The following is a 15,752-nucleotide window of genomic DNA, read 5'->3' on the forward strand; positions in this document are numbered from 1 at the left end:
ACAGAAGAAATTCCTGATTCCTGCTTTAGGTGGGAAGTCAGCTAGTCGACTTTTGAATATTTCTTCTAGCTCCAAGAACTAAGTGCATCTCTTTAACTCATAGCATGTTAAAATGAAAGGATCATCTCATCTATCCCCTCATTTTTTCAAAGGAGAAAAATGAGCAACATTTTAGGAAAGACACTGACAAGCTGAAGTGCATACAGGAGATGAGGATCAGAGGACTATAAAAAACTATAAAAAAGATTAACGCAATGAGGGATATTTAAAGTTCAAAAAATAAGACTCAGGGGGAAAATGAAAAGTATCTTCAAGTATCTGAAAGGCATGAAAGGATTGGATTTGCTTTGTTTGGTCCCAAAGGGTAGAGAATTCAGACAAGAAGGGGCAAGTTGATATGGGTCAGGGTAAAAAGCAAATTAATATTCACACCATCCCTCACTCCAGGGTGGTTGTGGGTAAGTAAGCTATAAAATGCTAGGGAAGGCAGTCTAGTAAAGCGGAAAGAATTATTACTGGGGTCTGAAGACCTAGCTTCAAATTCTACTTCTGACATGAACATGGTCAAATCTAAACACTGGGCCTCACTTTCCTCATGTGTAAATTGGAGAGGTTGAATGGATGGGTTCTAACAGTCCATCCAACTCTAGATCTACAGTACGATCCTATATAAACATGAGTTATTTATTCAACAGCTCAAGAGACTACTATCCTCCAAGAAGATTTCGCAGAATGCTCTGCCCACCATTAATCTCTGCCTTCTTTGAAGTCTTGCTTCTTTAACAAGTCAATACTACACTTTAGAATTTAATATTTCTCTCTGACATTCTCCCCGCCCCCACCTCTAGTCAGAAAGGATTCTTCCCACTAGAAAACTCACTTTGCTTTTGTAGAGTACTTTCATATTCTACCTTGTATCATTATCACATTTAACACTAAGTCAATCAAAACACACTACCATAAGTACTATCACACTTTCCAGTGATACAACAGGCAATGAAAGATGCATAGTAGAAAAGTGAGGTTGCAGCATATTACCAAACCATATTACCAATTTTAATTTACGCACAAGAAATAACTGAGACAAATGAAATGCAAATGTGTGAAGGAAGTGGGTTAGTCATATAACAAGAGCTCCACTGTCCTCTGCCAAAGTCAATCCCCATGTGAAGCACTGTATCCACCTATGTGTGCCTCACTCTGAAAACACAGAAAAATGAGAGGACATATAGTGGAGTATGTTCATGATGGTGAGGGTCAGGAGATCATGTCCTTACAATATCTCCTAATTCAGCAACCTAAACTTTCCTAACCTATACACCTTCACTCCACTTCAGCTACACATACACAGTGATCCTCCCCATGACCCATTAAGTATTACGTTTCCCTTATCGTATGAAATCTGAAATCCCTCCATCCAACCCTAATTCCTGCTCCTCCACCTCTGTCCTATGCATTACTCCTCCTAAACCTATTCTTCATACCAAAATTGGTGGGATGAAGCCAAAGCAGTCCATACAGGAAAAAATGTCTATTTCTAAACACTTACATCAACAAAAGAGAGAACAACAATAACAAAAAAAGATAAACGGGGCATGCAATTTAAAAAAAAAACAAAACAGGAAACTAATACCTTTTAAAACCCCAATTAAACACCAAAATAAAAATCCTGAAACTTGAAAAGTAGATTTAACAATATTAGAAGCAAAAATAAATGTGAATTAATAATATGAGGAGCTAGTTCTTTAAAGTAACACACCATTAGCTAACAACGATTTTAAAAGAGGAAATCAGATTACAAATATAAAAAATGAAACAGGTGAATTCGAAATAAATGAAGAGAAAATTATTACATACTGCCATATATATTTATGTATATATACATATATATACATATATATGCCTATAAAACTGACAATCTAAAGGAAATGGATAAATATTTCCAAAAACTTAAGATGCTTAAGTTAATACAATGAGAAATACACAACCCAACTCAGAGGGGAAAAATGTTAAACAAGCCTTAAGTGAGCTTTCAAAGAAAAAAAAGCCTAGAACCAGATGGATTTGCACATAAAATCTAACAAACACTGAAAGAAAAATCAATTCCAACATTACCAAAGCTATTTGAAAAAACTGGACAAGAATGGATCCAACCAAATTTCTTGTTAAGATACAAATATGTTCTTGATGCCTAAAACAGCGGTCAAAACAGAGAAAGAAAACTATAGCCCAGTATTCCTAATGAATATTGATATAAAAAAAGTTAAGTAAAATGTTAGCAAAGATACTACAGTAAAATATCACAAAGATTATAAGCTAAGATCAGGTTGGATTTATCTATACCAGGAATGCATAATGGATTTAATTAGAAAAACTATAAACTTAACTGTGTTAATCATAACAATTACCATGATCATATCGGAGGCACAAAGAGTCAGACAGGACTGAATGACTGAACAAGAGCAACAAACCCTCTGACCCAATGATAACACTATTAGAAATCCCATACCATCTAAGAGATCAAAGAAGGAGGAAAAGGATCCATATGTACAAAAAATATTTATAGCAGCTCTTTTTGTGGTGGCAAAGAATTGGAAATCAAGGGTATGCCCATCAATTGGGGAATGGATAAACCAATTGTGGTATATGAATGTAATGGAATACTATTGTGCTATAAGAAATGAGAAGCAGACGGACTTCATCATAACCTGGAATGACTTATATGAACTAATGCTGAGCGAGGGGAGCAGAACCAGGAGATCATTATACACGATTACAGACACATGGTGTCTGTAAGGACTACCTTTGATAGACTTGACTCCTCCCATCAATGCGTTCCAAGACAGCTCCAAAAGACTCATGATAGGAAAAAACATGCACATCCAGAATTATGGAGTCTGAATACAGATTGAGACAAACTTTTTGCTCTCTTTTTTTTTTCTTTCTTTTTTCGTTTTCTTTCTCCTTTCTCATGATTCATTCCATTGGCTGTAATTCTTCATTGCAACTGGACTATTAGGTAAATAAATAAGTTCAATGTGAAGGTATATGTAGAACCTACATTGGCTTACATGTCATCTTGGGGGGGTTGGGGAGAGGAGTGGGAGGAAAAGAAAATTTGGAACCAAAAACTTGTGGAACTGAGTATTTAAAAACAAAAAATAAATTAAAATTTAAAAAAGATTAGAAGAAAAACGCAAAAAAAAAAAAAAACCTATGCCATCTAAGAGATCAAAGGAGGAAAAGGATCCATATGTACCAAAATATTTATCGCAGCTCTTTTTGTGGCAGCAAAAAACTGGAAAACAAGGGAATGTCCATCAACTGGCGCATTCAATAAACAAGTTGTGATATATAAATGGTATGGACTATTATTTTCCTGTAAGAAATAATGAAGATTTCAGAGCAATCTGGGAAGACTTGAATGAAACGATGTAGAGAGAAGTGAACAGAAGCAGAACAATTTACACAATAACAAAAACATAGTAAAGACAAACAACTTTAAAAACTCTGATACACACAATGCCCAACCACAATTCCAGAGGACTCACTACAGAAAGTGCTATTTACCTCTTGCCAGTGACAGAGAGGTGAACTGAAAGTATAAGAATGACACATTTTTTGTACACTGACAATCTGAACATTTGTTTTGCTTGACGCTAAATATATGCCACAGGTGTTTTGTTTTTCCTTCTTTTCAATGGGGGAAGAGGAAGAATGGAAGGAAGGTACATTTTTCATTCACTGAAAAAAAAGTTTAATTAAAAAATTTTTTTCTTGGCTTTTTTCTCCCTCTTATCACAAGTTCTAAAAAGAGTGGTCATATTCCCAATACAAGGTTCCCATCATTTCACTCTGGCCAAGTGGCTCCTTTTGGCTGATAAGAATCACATCCAGAACAGAATTTTCCCTTCTTGGTTCCTCTACCTTTTGAAAGACAAAATTATTACTAAAGCAAGTCAAGAAACTATTTAGCTGCTTAACTTTTGGCAGTGAAAGTGTTCCCACAGATTTAATAGGAAACTGAATTCTTTTATATCACTATCATATCATGTAATGCCTGGCTTGCAATGTTTCCTAAACTTATATTTCCTCTCTTGGCAGGTGGTCTGGAGTCTATGTCAACGATAATATTGTTCCTGTTTCGCCTCAATGATCTTCACCCAAAAGCTCTCTACCTTACTGACTCCTGAACACACTTTATTTCAGTCTTCTGTCTTCAACTCACTCCCTTCTGGTCACTGGATTATCTCAAATGAGCAAAGCTTCAGAACATATAATGCTATTTGACCCTTCCCCTTTTACTTGTGCTGTTCCTTCTGATTGAGATATATCCCTTTACAATCTACTACCATAACAGGATTCATTTAACCCAGACTCAATGTCAGCTACAAGGCCAAATTTGCCTCTCTGTATTCAGATCACTCTAGTTCACCTTCCTTTTTACCTATACTTGGTGAATTTGTTTAGAGATATACGAAGCCCTTTTCTAGGATTCCCTTTCTAGATTTCTGGAAATCTCTATAGCTATTACTCTTCTTTCATACTGTAGCTGCTATTCATATCTAATCTGGTGGACAGACTGATTTTTCTTGGTATTTTTGTTTTGACACATATACTTCCCAAATATAGAAACTACTGGCCCAAAGTATAATTCCCCCAAAACAGTTAAGCAAAACCATCTAGTAAAGTAATTATGACTGTTAGTACCAGCAAACACTATTTTCTTAACTAGCTGCTCATCTCCTAAATCTGACTCTCTACCAAATCTTTTGCCTTCAATTAAAAAGTAGTAATGAAAATACTACTTGTGTCCCTAAGGTCTTCAGTTACTTTTGGAAGACCCAATAATTCTATGTATCTGCCTTTGGAAAAAAAAAAAAATAAAGAAGCATTGATTGTTACACAGCCTAAGCTTTTAACAGTATTTCAAATACAGGGTGTTCCTAAAGTCTGGACACATAGGCAAAAATGCCTATTTTCAAGAAATGAATGATATTTTCAACAACATTTTATTTAACTGGAATATTAACAAATAACATCTTCAATACAATTTCCATCATTTGTGATGCAAAGGTTGATGCCCACATTCCCGTCAATTTTAGCACATTCACTCTTTATGTGTTCACAATCAAGTATGTTATATCTGTGATTTTCATTGAGTACACCTTCTCCTTTAGCATACCCCAGAAAAATAAGTCAAAGGGGCTAAGGTCTGTTAATATTCCAATTAAATAAAATGTCAAAAATTTCACATTTCATTTCTTGAAAATATGTTTTTTTTCCTGTGTGTCCAGACTTTAGGGACACACTGTACTGAAATATGCAATAGTACAGGAGTTCTTAAACTGAGGTCCAAGAACCTGGAGTTTTTTTTTTATATTAACATTATTTCAATATAATTGCTTTCTTTCATCACATTTATTCTGTGCATTTAAAAACACTACATCTTTATTTTCATTAGCCTATCTAAAATCTATCATTTCCATCAATTATTTAAAAACATTATTACATGTCAACCCTAAACCTCCCTCTCTGAAACTTCCACTCACTGCTCCTAGTTTTACCCTCAAAGAAAAAGTCTAATTTCTACTCCAAATAGCAGTCTTTAAAATATCCAAAGATGATCTTAGCAAAATTGTTAACAGTCAGATGCCCTGAACTTTTCTCAACACCCTCACTCCCAAAACTTCTCTCCTCCAGACTAAAGATTCCCAGGTTCTTCAATAGTCCCAGTTCCTTCTTTTTACAACAAAGCTCTGATCCTCATCTGATTTATCCTCTTCATTTTAAGAAAGAGCAGAGGACAAAAAAAGTGCAGTGTCACACAGGCAGGCTTGTCAGATCAATGATCATTCTTCAGCTATGGCAACATCGAAGATGAATTATTTCTAAGATGTGGATTCTTCAAATCCATATCCTGAAACCACCCAAGGCACTGATGGGCCAGGTTACACCTTATCCAGCCGGGATTTTGGCCTCTACTTTCTGGCCATCTCCACACCATGCCACTGTAGGTTAGTAGTAAGCCTTTCTGAATCTAGGTTAGTCTTCACAGGCTGCCATGGCCAGTATTCAAATCAGCTTGGTAGTGTCTACTAAAACTTACATTTTATTGGTATGGCCTCCAAGAACCCAGCTCACTTCTATATCATAAGTCAATGAAGACAGAGTTTGATGACAGTAATGATGAAGAAAAATTTTATGAAATTTAACTAGTTAACTAAGTGGCAAACAAGGCCTTTGGAGGCTAACTTTAATTAGCTAGAGTGTTCTCCTCAGACAGGCACATATCTTTAGTTTCATTTCAATTTTTAAAATCCAACTGTAAAAATACATTCTTCCGAACTCAAAGACTTCCCTCAGAGGTTGCCTGTCAAATTTCCATGTGGAAAACAGCCAAAAATAAAAGGTACTTTAAAAGAAGCTGTCATGTAGATTTCTGTAATAAGTGCAAGAGATCTGATCATGAACAATTTTGCTAAGAAATTTTCCCATGGAAAAAGGGAATCCTAAACTCAAACTTCACCCACCTCTCTGAAACACAGATCAAACCAACAGCAACTGAAGGCAATAGTAGATTGTTTTTATATTTAAGAAAAGTTCCTCTTTGAAGGGGTTGAGTTATCAGTTGAAAGGTCTATTAGAAGTAGCACTTTTATAGTTATAAAATACAGTAATTTGTCTGGCCAACAATGAAAAATCTTGCTAAGCAAAACATTACCATTCAGGAATTCAGTGACCTAAATCTAAACATAAAAAGAAGACCCACTCACAATATTTATAAATTATACTATTCACAAATAATATGAACAAATATATAATAATTGGAAATGTGCATCAACATTTCAAATAAGTTATAAAATTCCCATGCTCTCTCAAGGAAAAGACAAATGGGGAGGCAGAGCCAAGAAGGTGGAGAAATAGTAGGGATTTGCCTGAGCTCTCCCTAAAACCCCTCCAAACAACTTTACATAATTCCCCAAAGCAGAACCAGGAGAACACTGTACACAGTTACAGCCACATTGTGCAATGACTAACTTTGACAGACTTGGCTCTTCTCAGCAATGCAAGGTTCTAAGACAACTCCAAAAGCCTCATGATGGAAAATGTCATCCACATCCGGAGAAAGAACTTGGGAGTTTGAATGCAGATCGAAGCATACATATTATTTGCTCTTTTTTGTTTTGTTTTGTTTCTTCTTTTGCATAGTTCTTTCCATTGGTTATAGTTCTTCATTACAATATGAATAATGTGAAAATATGTTTAATATAAATGTATATGAAGAGCCTATATCAGATTACATTCTATCAAGGGGAGGGAGGGGGAGAAAACTTAAAACTCAAAAGCTTGTGGAAGTGAAAATTGTAAACTAAAAATAAATTAATAAAATAATAATTCCCCAAAACAAATTCTGGAGCAGCAGAACCCACAAAAGGATGGGGTGATACAATTTTACAGCCAAAGACAAATTAGAAGATCGGCAGAAAAGGTCTGTTGCACCTAGGTGAGAATGGAGCGCACTCCAGCAAACCAGCAGTAAGCCTTGGGGCAACTGAATCAATTATGGCAGTGGCCATTTCCAGACCTCTCAGCCTGTTGCACTGCTCATACTTGGATCTGAGTCTCAATCCTAGGGCAAGGAGGAGCACAGCACACCAGAGCTTTCATCTGCAGGAGAGCTGAGACACTGGTCATAGGTCCAGAGCAGAAAAAAGGGTTTGTCTTCACTCACAGGTCAAGAGAGTAGTAAACACACCTCTCCCTAGATCATACTATTGTCAAAGAACTAAAGACTTACAGGTCCCCAAAATTATCTCTGAAAACAATTGCACAAAAAAGCTGAAGCATAGGGCAGTGCACCCTCCACTCGAGAAGGAAAGCACCACTTTAGCATAGAGTTAAAGTTAAGAAATAGGCTAGAAAAATGAGCAAGCAGTAGAAAAATATCATGATTATAGAAAGTTATTATGGTGGCAGGGAAGATCAAAACACAAAGTCAGAAGACAAGGTCTTTTTTTATAGTCAGCAGACAATGCTATCATGTTCACACTCTGTGATGCTTCCCTACCCCACACTCGGTTCCTCTGTCTCCACCGCCACTTCCTCCTCTTCCCTGTCCCTACCACCACCACCACCAGCTTCAGAGATCTCAAGACACCCATGGGCTTGCAGCACCTCAACGACTTCCTGGGAGACAAGAGCTACACGGAGAGGTTTGTGCAATCCCAGGCTGACATCACAGTATTTGAAGCCGTGTCGGGCCCCCCACCTGCCAACTTACACCAAGCTCTCTGTTGGTATAACCACATTAAGTCCTATGAGAAGCAAAAGGCAAGCTTGCCAGGAATAAAGAAGGCTTTGGGCAAGTATGGGCCTGCTGATATAGAAGATACCACCGGAAGTGCAGCTACAGATAGCAAAGGTGATAATGACATTGATCTCTTTGGGTCTGAGGAAGAGGACTAAAGTGAAGAAGCAAAGAAACTAAGAGAAGAATGCCTTGCTCAGTACGAATCAAAGAAATAAAAAAAACTTGCAATTGTTGCCAAGTCTTCCATCTTACTGGATGTAAAAACCTGGGATGATGAGACAGATATGGCAAAATTGGAGGAATGTGTCAAAAGCATTCAGGCAGATGCCTTGGTCTGGGGATCTTCTAAACTAGTTCCAGGGGGATATGTCATGAAGAAGCTTCTGATAGAATGTGTAGCTGAAGATGATAAAGTTGGGACAGATGTGCTAGAGGGACAGATAACTACCTTTGAAGACTACGTGCAATCCACAGATGTTGCTGCCTTCAATAAGATCTAACACCTAACACCCTCAAAAATGGCATTTAAATAAAAATATTTGCTAACAAGAAAATAAAGACAACAAGCCCAAACTACTACAATCAAAGCCTCAAAGAAAAATATAAATTGGTCTCAGGCCATGGAAGAGCTCAAAAAGGATTCTTAAAATCAAGTAAGAGGTAAAGAAAAAAACAGGAAAGGAATGAAAGTGATATAAGAAAATTATGAAAAGCCAATTGACAAGTTGGTAAAAGAGGCACCAAAAATACTGAAGAAAATAACACCTTAAAAAAAAGAATAGGTCAAATGGTAAAAGAGGCACAAAAAAACAATGAAAAGAAGAATGCCTTGAAAAGCAGAATTGGCCAAATGGAAGGAGAGAGACAAAAATTCAATGAAGAAAAGAACTACTTAAAAAGTAGAACTGGTCAAATGGAAAAGGAGGGATAAAAGCTCACTGAAGAAAATAATTTCTTAAAAATTAGAATTGGGCAAGTAGAAGCTAATGACTTTGACACATCAAGAAAAAAACAAAATCAAGAGAATGAAAAAATGTTTAACATATCACTGGAAAAACAACTGATCTGGAAAACAAATTGGGGATAGATAATTTAAGAATTACTGAACTACCTAAAAGCAATGATCAAAAAATAAATAAAAAAAAAAGAGCCCAGACATCATCTTTCAAGAAATTATCAAGGAAAACTGCCCTGATATTCTAGAACCAGAGGGTAAAATAGAAATAGAAAGAATCTACTGATCATCTCCTAAAAGAGATCCCAAAATGGAAACTTCCAGGAATATTACAGCCAAATTCCAGAGCTCCCATGTCAAAGAGAAAATATTGCAAACAGCCAAAAAGAAACAATTCAAATATTGTGGAGTCACAGTCAGAATAACAAAACATTTAGCAGTGTCTACATTAAAGGACTGGAAGGCTTGGAATGATATTCCAGAGAGTCAAAGAGCTAGGATTACAACCAAGAATCACCTACCAAGTAAAAAGTGAGTATAATCCTTCAGGGGGAAAAATAGACATTCAATGAGATAAAGGGCTTTCAAGCATTGTTGATGAAAAGACCAGAGCTGAATAGAAAATCTGACTTTCAAATACAAGACTCAACAGAAGCATAAAAAAGTAAACAGGTAAGATAAATCAAAAGGGATTCAATAAAGTTAAACTGTTCACATTTCTACATGGGAAGATGATACTTATAACTCCTAAAAACTTTCTCATCATTATGGCCGTTGGAAGTATTTACATAGAGAGCACAGATATGAGTTGAATATAAGATGATTATCTAAAAAACAAAATTAAGGGGTGAGAAAGAGCAAGGGAGAGATAGAATGGGGTAAATTATCTGACAATAAAAGAGGTTCAAAAGCTTTTACAGTGTCGGGGGGAGCATGTGAACTTTACTGTCATTGGAACTGGCTCAGTGGGAGTAACATACACATTCAGTTAGGAAATCTATCTTAACCAAGAGGAAAGTGGGAGGGGAAGGAGATAAAGGCCCCCCCACCTCCGATAGAAGGGAGGGTGAATTGGGGAAGTCAGAAGCAAAACACTTTTGAGAATGGACAGGGTGAAAGAAGAGACCAGGATAAAAACTGGGGAAAAACAGGATGGAGTGAAATACAGAGTTAGTAATCATAACTGAGGAAAAAATTTTTACAGGAAGTTTCTTTGATAAAGACCTCATTTCTCAAATATACAGAGAACTGAGTCAAAGTTACAAAAATAAGAGCCACTCCTCAATTGATAAACGGTCAAAGGCTATGAACAGTTTTCAGATGAAGTAATCAAAGCTATTTACAATCATATAAAAAATGCTCTAAATCACTATTTATTAGAGAAATACAAATTAAAATAACTCTGAGCTACCACCCCACACCTATCAGATTGGCTAATACGACAGAAAAGGAAAATGACAAATGTTGGAGAGGATGTGGGAAAACTGAAACATTAATGTACTCTTGGTGAAGTTGTACACGAATTCAATAATTCTGTAGAGTAATTTGGAGCTATGCCCAAAGGAGTGTGGGGCTATAAAACCATTCATACCCTTTGACCAAGCAATACCAATACTAAGTCATACCAATACTAAGTCAGTATCCCAAAGAGATTAAAAAAAAAATAAAAGGAAAAGGACCTGTAAGTACAAAAATATTTATAGCAGCTTCTTTTAGCAGTGGCAAAGAATTGGAAGTTGAGTGGTGGAGCCAAGGTGGCAGCTGGAAAGCAGGGACTTGTGTGAGTTCCCCACCACGTCCCTCCAAAAACCTATAAAAAATGGCTCTGAACAAATTCTAGAACTGCAGAACCCACAAAATAGCAGAGGGAAGCAAGGATCCAACCCAGGACAGCCTGGATGGTCGCTGGATGAAGTCTATCGCGCATGGAGTGGAGGGGAGCAGAGCTCAGCGTGGGAGGCAGCAGGACCAGCCAGACCAGGAGCCGGGCAGAACAGGCCCTAGCACCCTGAATCAGTGAACTGTGGCAGTTACCAGACTTCTCAACCCACAAACACCAAAGACAACAGAGAAGGTTAGTGGGAAAAGCTGCAGGGGACATTGTTTGTGGTTCGGGCACCACCCCAGGGGCAGCAGGGGAGGTGCAGCTACATGACTACAGCTGCAATTACTTCCAGCCCAAGGCCCACATAGTGGGAGGAATTAAGTGGAGGATCAAAGCAGGAGTGAAGAGCCTGCTGAAGATTTCCAACAGGTCCAGGTTGGTGGTTCTTGAGGAAGGAGGAGTGCTGGGGTGGCAGAGCTGGCTGTATAGAAATAGCTCTGAAATCAACGGCGCATCCCCTCAAGCTTGGAACATAGGACTCTTTACTCTACAAGCAGTCATACCCTGCTGAAAAACTCAAGGGTCAAGTAAGTTGGCTGGGAACATGGCCAGGCAGCGAAAACGCACCCAGATTCAGTCTCAGACTTTGCATTCTTTCTTTGGTGACAAAGAAGACCAAAACATATGGCCTGAAGAAGTCAATAAAGTGCAAGAGCCTACACCAAAAGCCTCCAAGGAAAACATGAACTGGTCTCAGGCCATGGAAGAGCTCAAAAAGGAGTTGGAAAAGCAAGTTAGAGAAGTAGAGGAAAAATTGGGAAGAGAAATGAGAAGGATGCAAGAAAACCATGAAAAACAAGTCAATGACTTGCTAAAGGAGACCCAAAAAAATAATGAAGAAAACAACACCTTAAAAAATAGATTAACTCAAATGGCAAAAGAGCTCCAAAAAGCCAATGAGGAGAAGAATACCTTGAAAGGCAGATTAGCCAAATGGAAAAAGAGGTCCAAAAGACCACTGAAGAAAATACTACCTTAAAAATGAGATTGGAGCAAGTGGAAGCTAGTGACTTTATGAGAAATCAAGATATTATAAAACAGAACCAAAGGAGTGAAAAAATGGAAGACAATGTCAAATATCTCATTGGAAAAACCACTGAACTAGAAAATAGATCCAGGAGAGAGAATTTAAAAATTATTGGACTACCTGAAAGCCATGATCAAAAAAAGAGCCTAGATATCATCTTTCAAGAAATTATCAAGGAGAACTGCCCTGATATTCTAGAGCCACAGGGCAAAATAGAAATTGAAAGAATACACACATCGCCTCCTCAAATCAATCCCAAAAAGAAAACTCCTAGGAACATTGTCGCCAAATTCCAGAGCTCCCAGGTCAAGGAGAAAATACTGCAAGCAGCCAGAAAGAAACAATTTGAATATTGTGGAAAAACAATCAGGATAACACAGGGTCTGGCAGCTTCCACATTAAGGGACCGAAGGGCTTGGAATGCGATATTCCGGAGGTCAATGGAGCTAGAATTAAAACCAAGAATCACCTACCCAGCAAAACTGAGTATCATGCTCCAAGGCAAAATATGGACTTTCAAACACAAGAATTAAGAGAAGCATGAAAAGGTAAACAAGAAAGAGAAATCATAAGGGACTTACTAAAGTTGAACGGTTTTGTTTACATTCCTACATAGAAAGATGATGTGCATGGTTCATGAGACCTCAATATCATAGTAGCTGAAAGGAATATGCATATATATGTGTGTGTATACATATATATACATGTGTGTCTGAGTATGTATATATGTAGGTATATATATAAATATATATACATATGCATGTGTATATATATGTGTGTATACACACACACACACACATATACACACACAAAGGGCACAGGGTGAGTTGAATATGAAGGGATGATATCTAAAAAAAATAAAATCAATTTAAGGGATAAGAGAGGAATATATTGAGAGAGGGAGAAAGGGAGAGATAGAATGGGGTAAATTATCTCGCATAAAAGTGGCAAGAAAAAGTGGTTCTGTAGGAAGGGAAGAGGGGGCAGGTGAGGAGGAATGAGTAAATCTTGCTCTCATTGGATTTGACCTGAGGAGGGAATACCATACACACTCAATTGGGTATCTTACCCCACAGAAAAGTAGGAGGAAGAAGATAAAAAAGGGGGGACAATAGAAGGGAGGAAGATAGGAGGAGGAGGTAATCAAAAACAAACACTTTCGAAAAGGGACAGGGTCAAGGGAGAAAATTCAATAAAGGGGGATAGGTTAGGAAGGAGCAAAACATAGTTAATCTTTCACAACATCAGTATTGTGGAAGGGTTTTACATAATGATACGCATGTGGCCTATGTTGAATTGCTTGCCTTCTTGGGGAGGGTGGGTGGGGAGGGAAGAGGGGAGAGAATTTGAAACTCAAAGTTTTAAAAACAGACGTTCAAAAACAACAACAAAAAAAAAGTTTTTGCATGCAACTAGGAAATAAGATACACAGGCAATGGGGCATAGAAATTTATCTTGCCCTACAAGTGAAGAAGGGAAGGGGGATGGGAGGGGAGTGGGGTGACAGAAGGGAGGGCTGACTGGGGAACGGGGCAACCAGAATATACGCCATCTTGGACTGGGGGGAGGGCAGAAATGGGGAAAAAATTTGTAATTCAAACTTTTTTGAAAATCAATACTGAAAACTAAATATATTAAATAAATTTTAGAAAATATAAAAAAAGGAAAAAATAAAAAATATAAATTAATAAAAACATAAATAAAAAAAAAGAATTGGAAGTTGAGGGTGTCCATCAACTGGGTAATGGCTCAACAAGTTGTTGTGATTGTGATACAATACTACTGTGCTAAAAGAAATGATAAGCCAGATGTTCTCAGAAAAACCTGGAAAGACTTACATTAACTGATGGAATGTGAAATGAAGAGAAACAGGAGAACAATGTATATGGTAACAGCAATACCACATGATCAACTGTCAATGACTTAGCTATTCTTAGCAATACAGTGATCCAAAACAATTCTGAAGGGACTTACAATGAAAAAAGCTATCCATCTTCAGAGAAAGAACTGATGGAGTATGAATGCACATGAATGCACATAAATGAATACTTTTTCTTTATTTTTCTCGAGGGGTTTTTTGTCTGTGTTTTCTTTCACAACATGACTAACATGGAAAGGTGTTTCACATGAGTGTACATGTATAGCCTATATCAAATTTTTTTTACTTCTCAATGACAGGGGGAGGGGAGGGAAGAAGAGAAATTAAAAATTAAAAAAAATTAAATGAATGTTAAAAATTGTTTTTACATGTAATTTTGGAAAAAAAAAAAAATATTAAATTTTAAAAAGGAAAAGACAACTGACCACAAATCAGGAAACCTAAGTTTTAGACTTACCTATGCTCCTTCTAAGTCAAACATTCTATATTATGTGTTCTAGAGGCCTTTGCAACTCTGATATTCTATGACTTTGACTCTTTTAAAAAAGACATTTAACTCCATCAAAAGTCAAAATGACCACATTCCCCACTAAATATCATAGAGGGCACCAGAAACAACCAAACAAACCCACACACTACATAATAACAATATATTCTCACAGTTGTGGCTAAGGAATACAACAACATGGCTAACAGGGAATTCTGACAGAATTATGTGGTCAAATTCATATTTCTTTTGCCTTCAACTGTGCTGATATAATATCAAAGATATCTTTTCAATTAGGGATGCAAATTAATTTAAATCATGGGATTAAAAAAGCCTTCAAAAATTTAGCAACACACAATGGACTTGATATAACAAGGTTTGACATTCATCTGCTGTTTAAAGCTTTAAAATGATAAGGTCATTTTTAAATACATGTAATCATTTTACAAGTTCAGAAAACCACAAATTACAGACCTACCAAACCACTAGCTATTCAAAGGAAAATTGTAGCTTATAAAATGTTGGCTGACTGCCCATATAAATATCCTCTCCCCTCCAGCTTTGTATGCCACAATGGACTTTTTCTACCAAAAAAAAAAAAAAAACCAAAACCATATTATTCAATCCAGAAAGTTAAACAAAAAAAAGTAAGTCAATTTTTGGCTAATACAGAGTAACAGTAACTAAAGGCTAAGGGAAAACAGTGAGCCTACCAATAAGTCAAGAAATCCTTATAACCTTTCTCCAGCAAAATATTCTACTCAAGGCCAATATGTTACTTTGGAAAGAAGCTGAGGAAAGGAAAGAAAAGGTGTTTCCAAATGGCACACACTCTCTTTCATCACTTTATAAAGTGTGTGTGTATATGTATACATGAGTATGGTTTTTTAATCATAGAATCAAGAGCTTAGGAAACCAAATCTGATCAAATATACATAAATGACTGAATAATATATAGTCATGAATCATAGTTTGGAGGAAAAAGGATTTAGCTCAAAGGACCAAAGATCACAGAAAATTATTGACAGAAATAGCAAGAACTTGGGGCAGCTTGATACAGTTGAAATATTACTGTATTTTAAGTCACAGAATTCAAGTCCCAGTTTGCCCAAATACAAATTTAGGCAAGTTTCTCTAAGCCTTAGAGTTACCAATCACTAAAATACTGATACTTCCTTCACAAGAAAGTTTGTAAGGAAAGTTCT

At 36.8% G+C, this 15,752-nt stretch overlaps 1 protein-coding gene and 1 pseudogene across 4 annotated transcripts in view; one reads left to right on the plus strand and one right to left on the minus strand.

Moving 5' to 3' along the window:
- The window catches only part of LOC118844204 (spermatid perinuclear RNA binding protein), a 140,679-nt gene that overhangs the window by 92,731 nt on the left and 32,196 nt on the right, over positions 1–15,752 (minus strand). The gene's annotated exons all lie outside the window — the stretch shown is intronic.
- LOC118842212 lies at positions 8,044–8,814 on the plus strand (annotated as a pseudogene).

This window comes from Trichosurus vulpecula, chromosome 3 (assembly GCF_011100635.1).
Source record: "Trichosurus vulpecula isolate mTriVul1 chromosome 3, mTriVul1.pri, whole genome shotgun sequence".
Classification (NCBI taxonomy): domain Eukaryota; kingdom Metazoa; phylum Chordata; class Mammalia; order Diprotodontia; family Phalangeridae; genus Trichosurus; species Trichosurus vulpecula.